The 6,466-nt window shown below is 43.4% G+C and overlaps 1 long non-coding RNA gene across 1 annotated transcript; it reads left to right on the top strand.

Annotated features, from left to right (window-relative positions):
- Positions 1-497: 497 nt before the first annotated feature.
- On the top strand, positions 498-5,607 carry LOC123731816 (uncharacterized). The gene is made up of 3 exons (XR_006762854.1): positions 498-1,853; positions 1,988-4,530; positions 4,706-5,607. It is a non-coding gene; the product is annotated as an uncharacterized lncRNA (long non-coding RNA).
- The last annotated feature ends 859 nt before the right edge of the window (positions 5,608-6,466 follow it).

Genomic DNA, 6,466 nt, shown 5'->3' with positions numbered 1-6,466 from the left:
TCGTTGTGAAAGTGATACGTTTTCTTCCTTTTTTCTGCCATGTTTTTGGGGCAAGAAACTGCATTCATCTACCATCTTCGCTGCGCCCGCTAGCTTACTCTCCACGAGCACTGGTTTTTCCCGCGCACAATACTGACCTTTGAACTAGAGTAGGTCAGAGTTCACCTAAACTTATCTAAACTCATGTATAATGAAAATATTTTTAAGATATTGTCATTTTTAAATATATATAAATGCAAGTGTGATTAAAAAGAATAGCAACAGAATACAATTACATTTCAGACGCAGCCCACTAGTGAGTTGTGCTATTTTTAGACCAGGCCTGCGGGCGACTCATGTGGTCCCTGGGGGCGACCTGGTGCCCGCGGGCACCGTGTTGGTGACCCCTGGTTTAAACCCTTTACAATGAAGATCTGTGAAGTTATTCGGATTTTTACGAATTATCTTCGAAACACAGGGTCCTGAAAAAAGGATTATGTCATGGAAATAAATGTATTTCCTGTTAACAAGTCATTTATTGTTTCTATGCCTTAAAAGCTATTCAAGGATTGTTCTATAGTGTTGTGTTTTTCATGAGTTTTATTGGTCGAATACGTGACATTTTTTACGCCCCTAGTAAAAAAAATAAATAGGCCTACAAAAGAGAGGAACAGCTGACGGGCAAAAGCGCTCCCTGCATGAAGTATGCTAGGCCAAAACAGCTTGTAAAACGAGCATGCTTCTTTAAGGTCACTATGACACATTTTCACCAATAACGTGTTTTAAATGCTCGGATGTAGCGTAATAAACAACAATTAATCAACGCAAAAGGAAAGGAGTCAATGTTAAAGAGAAACAGTTTTGATTCTGCAGTCATTGCCCAAATCGGGATAGGGCCAAACAATTGGTTCAGAACAAAACATGTGGTTCATTTCTAAAATAAGCCAATAAATAATTAATATAACTATGTTAATACATTTGCTCCCTAATATTCTTGTAAAATGTAATTAAATAGGGCTAAGCCTCTTGTGTAGGCTAAATAGCGCATACAAAACTAAAGAAAAGAGATGGCTCAAGGAACTACACTGGACTTCATTCAAAATGAGAACCACATATCATGAGGCCACATTTATTGTAGCTGTGAATTGTAGCAAAGCAAATTTGAGAAAAATGCTATCGAAGTTCTATCAACACCTTGCCTGTAGGACTCGTTTAGGGAAAACACTAGCAACTCGCCTTTTCGCAATGTCTACAAGACCCTCCCCCGCCAAACCAGATCACGACTCCATTTTGCTCCTCCCTTCATATAGGCAGAAACTCAAACAGGAAGTACTAGTGCTAAGGTCTATTCAACACTGGTCTGACCAATCGAAATCCATGCTTCAAGATAGTTTTGATCACGTGGACTGGGATATGTTCTGGGGTTGGGTTGGTTTCGGGTAGCCTCTGAGTATAGCCACGGGAAAGTGACTGGGAATATGGTCGTCAGTACAGAGACAAAGTGGAGGCGCAATTCAAGGGCTCAGACACGGGACGTATGTGGCAGGGTCTACAGATCATCACGGATTACAAAGGGAAAACCAGCCACGTCGCGGACACCTATGTCTTGCTCCCAGACAAGCTAAACACCTTCTTCGCCCGTTTTGAGGATAACACAGTGCCACCGACGCGGCCCGCTCCCAAGGACTGTGGGCTCTCGTTCTCCGTGGCCGAAGTGAATAAGACATTTAAGCGTGTTACCTTTGCAAGGCTGGCCGCGTCCTCAGAGCATGCGTGGACCAGCTGGCTGGAGTGTAAACTGACATATTCAATCTCTCCCTATCCCCGCTTGCTTCAAGATGTCTACCATTGTTCCTGTACCCAAGACAGCAAAGGTAACTAAATGACTATCACCCGTAGCACACACTTCTGTCATCATGAAGTGGTTTGAGAGACTAGTTAAGGATCATATCACCTCTACCTTACCAGACACCCTAGACTCACTTCAATTTGCTTACCGCCCCAATAGAGCCACAGACGATGCAATCGCCATTGCACTGCACACTGCCCTATCCCATCTGGACAAGAGGAATACCTACGTCCGAATGCTGTTCATTGACTATAGCTCAGCCTTTAACACCATAGTACCCTCCAAGCTCATCATTAAGCTCTGGGCCCTGGGTCTAAACCCCGCCCTGTGCTACTGGGTCCGGGACATCCTGACAGCAGCCCCCAGATGGTGAAGGTAGGAAACAACTCCACTTCACTGATCCTCAACACAGGGCCCCCACACGGGTGGGTGCTCAGCCCCCTCCTGTACGCCCTGTTCACCCATGACTGCATAGCCATGCACGCCTCCAATCGTCAAGTTAGCAGACGACACAATAGCAGTAGGCCTGATTACCAACAATGACGAGACAGTTCACCCCGCCGGTTCACCCTGCTGTCATCTAGAAGGCTAGGTCAGTACAGGTTCATCAAAACTGGGACCGAGAGACTGAAAATCAGCTATCTCAAGGCCATCAGACTGTTAAATAGCCATCACTAGCAGGGTACCACCCGGCTACTCAACCCTGCACCATGGAGGCTGCTGCCCCATATATTATAGACATGTTTGAATTCTAGAAACACCGGCCACTTTAAATAATGGAACACTAGTCACTTTAATAATGTTTACATACTGCTTTACTCATCTCATATGTATATACTGTATTCTATTCTACTGTATTTAGTCAATGCCACTCCGACATTGCTCGTCCTAAAATGTATATTTATATATTTATTAATTCCATTCTTTGACTTTTAGATTTTTGTATTGTTGTGAATTGTTAGATACTACTGCACTGTCGGAGCTAGGAACACCAGCATTTCGCTACACACGCAATAACATCTGCTAAATATGTGTATGTGACCAATAAAATTTGATTTGGTTTTTGAATTAAAGGTATACATGAATAACCATAGGTCTATACATTATGAGAATAACTGCCTTTATATTACAGCAGTAACAAACACCAACACGAAGTACAACTTCTATAGGAATAACCTACTCACCGATGATGAAAATAACTGATATTCCCAAATATTGAAGCGTTGTCATTTTCCAGTTCTCTACTGCTGGGACTTTAACAGTCTATTGACTTGCTTTACATTCGCACCTCTGGAGCGCATCCGTCTCTGTCTCAACTAAGTGGAATGGCACTTTCAGCCAATCCGATTCTGGGGGCGAGCTTTTCTGCACAACACCTGCAGTTCTAGTTCACCTCAGAATCGCTCGTCTTAGCCCGCCCAGAGTGGCTCGCTTTTGGGCAGCATATAGCAGCACTTTCGGTTGTGCTTCAAGAATGCAGCATAGCAAGTTCGTATGAAGGTCTGGTTATTAAATGGGTAAATAGTTCACGTTACATAGTAATATGGTCTAAAACGCTCTGGTGACAAACGTTGCTGCCCTGTTTCCAATCGTCCACATGACTGGGAGGACCTATTCAAGTACTAGTAAGTAAATACATTTCTAAAATGTTTTCCCAAAACATGTTTTATTTGCTAACTAGCAACAGTGCGGGCTAACTCAAATGAGCTGCTAACGTAGCTAACACTAGTTAGCTATCTAGCCGACTTTACATACTGTATAGATAGATATTTAATAATTTTTTATATCACCAGCTGCCCAACTTCATATTGGCTAGCTATCTTGATGTATTTAGCACTGTTAAAAAAAAATACAAATGAATTTGTAGGTAACGTTAGCTTGCTAACAGCCATGGAGGAGGGTGAAAGGATAGCAGCCCCAACTGTCAAAGTGAGAGGTACCTTTGTGTAGTTCCAGGCCCTAGAAGTGAGGAGGGAGATAATGGTAACATAATATTCAGTGTAGTCTAATTTGAGTATAATGAAGTCTGTTTCTTGTTAAGATTTCTGTTCTCGGATACAGAGAGCTCTGAAAGCCTGTCTACATATGAGGTCCCAATAAAGAGCAGTGGTTTTCAGTCTTGGTGCTGGGGACTCAAAGGGGTGCACATTTTTGTTTTTACCTTAGCACTGCACAGCAGATTCAAATGGTCAACTCATCAAGCTTCAAGTGGTATTTATGTATTCATTTGTGACGCTGTCCTTGATTTGATCCTGCTTGTTCACATGCATCTATCAATCCAATGTTATCATGACTTGTTGTAAGGGATATTATACTTTAGTAATCCACAATGACCTGGTGATGTAAATGTCTAAATTACTATCTTCCATATTCCTGCAGTTACTTTGTAACTGGAGATTCCTGCCTACAGTTACCATTTAGGGCACTGCAAGGTTTGGTGACCAGGGCCATCTGGGACTGCCTCCTGGTGGAATTCAAGCGTGTGAAGGCAACCTGTGTCCTGCATAACTTCATGAGGATGGACACGAGGACCAGGAGGGGATCTGTAGCTCGCTGCTGTGTGCCAGAGGAGAAGTCTGCCGCTCTGCAGGATGTTTCAAGGATGGGGTCCAACAACTCAGCAAGAGAGGCAATCTGTGTGCGGGTGATCTTTGTTCCCTGAGGTCGTCTTAAGTGACCGAGGTCGTGAACTCTGGAACAAGGTAATAACATTACTGGCTATATTCTGTCACCAACTAAATAAATAGCCAAGTTTATTTACTGATGTGTGATTTTCTTGCTATTGCAAACAGTCTTACTCTCTGCAGAGATGAGGAACCCTTCATGGCACAATACCATCAGAAATCCATGAGAAAACATATTTTCTCTTGTTTTCAGGCCGGGCACCTGGCAGCATTTCCCAGTCCCGATTCCAGTCCCCGTCCTGGGTCCAGGCCTCCCAAGGTGTCCACACCCCACACAGAGGTCAGCGTCCACTGCTACTGTCGGAAATACGTGAGAAAGGGTAAGGAGGTGGCCCAGTGCAGGAGATGCGGCAAGCATTTTCATGTGTCTTAATAACCTGTTGTAATATTGTTTTAAATTTGTATGAAGATGTTTTTTTTTCAGACATTGGCTGTGAAGTTGGTAAGTTGTTTGGTAAGTATATAGCACATGTGTCTGTCTTGTATTCCAAGTAACATTTACAAGCATTTGTATGTTTTTCCATTTGTTTGCTGGTAAATATTTGAAACTTGCTCAAATTAGCTGTAAATGTCGACACTTGCGTATTAAATGTATTAATTGCAAGTAACATTTTCAGTTGACTGAAATTGACTGTTCAGTTACAGATTTACTGGTCCATAATCCCTTCTCCCATTGCCCAACAATCTGCCCATTTATCCCATCCCCTCCATCTCCTTACATAATCTAAATCTACTGCTATTGTCATTATCTGCTAATAAAGTTTGCTAGTAGTATCATACTGGGCATATAACATGTGAGATACAGAGATGAACTAAAAACACTAGCGCTGCACACACTCAGAACAAAGAGAGCAGCAGTTCCTGGACTTCGCAGTCTCCCTCCAAGTCCCTCTTCCGAGACTGTCTGTTGAGAAGTGACAGGCAGAACCTCCTAACCACACAGCACCCACCTCTTTATTTCACACACCAGAATTATGTATTTCATTCTGATTGCCATGTGAGTGTACCAAAAAGAATCTGAAAATAAATGACACAACTGTACCAAAAACTATCAAAGTTTATGTATTAAAATTGTCTGGTTGGTTTTCACAAGTGTTTCCTATGGTGTTCATTATTGTGTGGTAAGGTATCCTTTGATATTATTCATTTGTTCCACATTATTCATTGTTGTATCCTAGGATCGACAATTGATACATATATATTCAACCATAAGGGTGTACTAATGAGCTATGCGAGATATTTAAAAAAAAATACATCAAAATAGGAATACTGACATTATATTAATTCAGTGTAGATAAGGGAAGGGATTCTCTGCCTCTAACCCTTTTACAGAGGCTGAGTCACTGGCCTACTGGTGTTCTTCCATGCCGTCCATGGGAGGGGTGCGTCACTTGAGTGGGTTGAGTCACTGACGTGGTCTTCCTGTCTGGGTTGGCGCCCCCCCCTTGGGTTGTGCCATGGCGGAGATCGTTGTGGGCTATACTCGGCCTTGTCTTAGGACGGTAAGTTGGTGGTTGGAGACATCCCTCTAGTGGTGTGGGGGCTGTGCTTTGGCAAAGTGGGTGGGGTTATATCCTGCCTGTTTGGCCCTGTCCGGGGTATCATCGGATGGGGCCACAGTGTCTTCTGATCCCTCCTGTCTCAGCCTCCAGTATTTATGCTGCAGTAGTTTATGTGTCGGGGGCTAGGGTCAGTCTGTTACATCTGGAGTATTTCTCTTGTCTTATCCGGTTGTCCTGTGTGTATTTAAATATGCTCTCTCTAATTCTCTCTTTCTCTCTTTCTGTCTTTCTCTCGGAGGACCTGAGCCCTAGGACCATGCCTCAGGACTACCTGGTATGATGACTCCTTGCTGTCCCCAGTCCACCTGGCCGTGCTGCTGCTCCAGTTTCAACTGTTCTGCCTGCGGCTATGGAACCCTGACCTGTTCACCGGACGTGCTTGTTGCACCCTC

Source organism: Salmo salar, unplaced genomic scaffold (genome assembly GCF_905237065.1).
Source record: "Salmo salar unplaced genomic scaffold, Ssal_v3.1, whole genome shotgun sequence".
In the NCBI taxonomy this organism is placed as follows: Eukaryota; Metazoa; Chordata; class Actinopteri; order Salmoniformes; family Salmonidae; genus Salmo; species Salmo salar.
The sequence above is the reverse complement of the archived record's forward strand: the minus strand, read 5'-3'. Positions and strand labels throughout refer to the sequence as shown.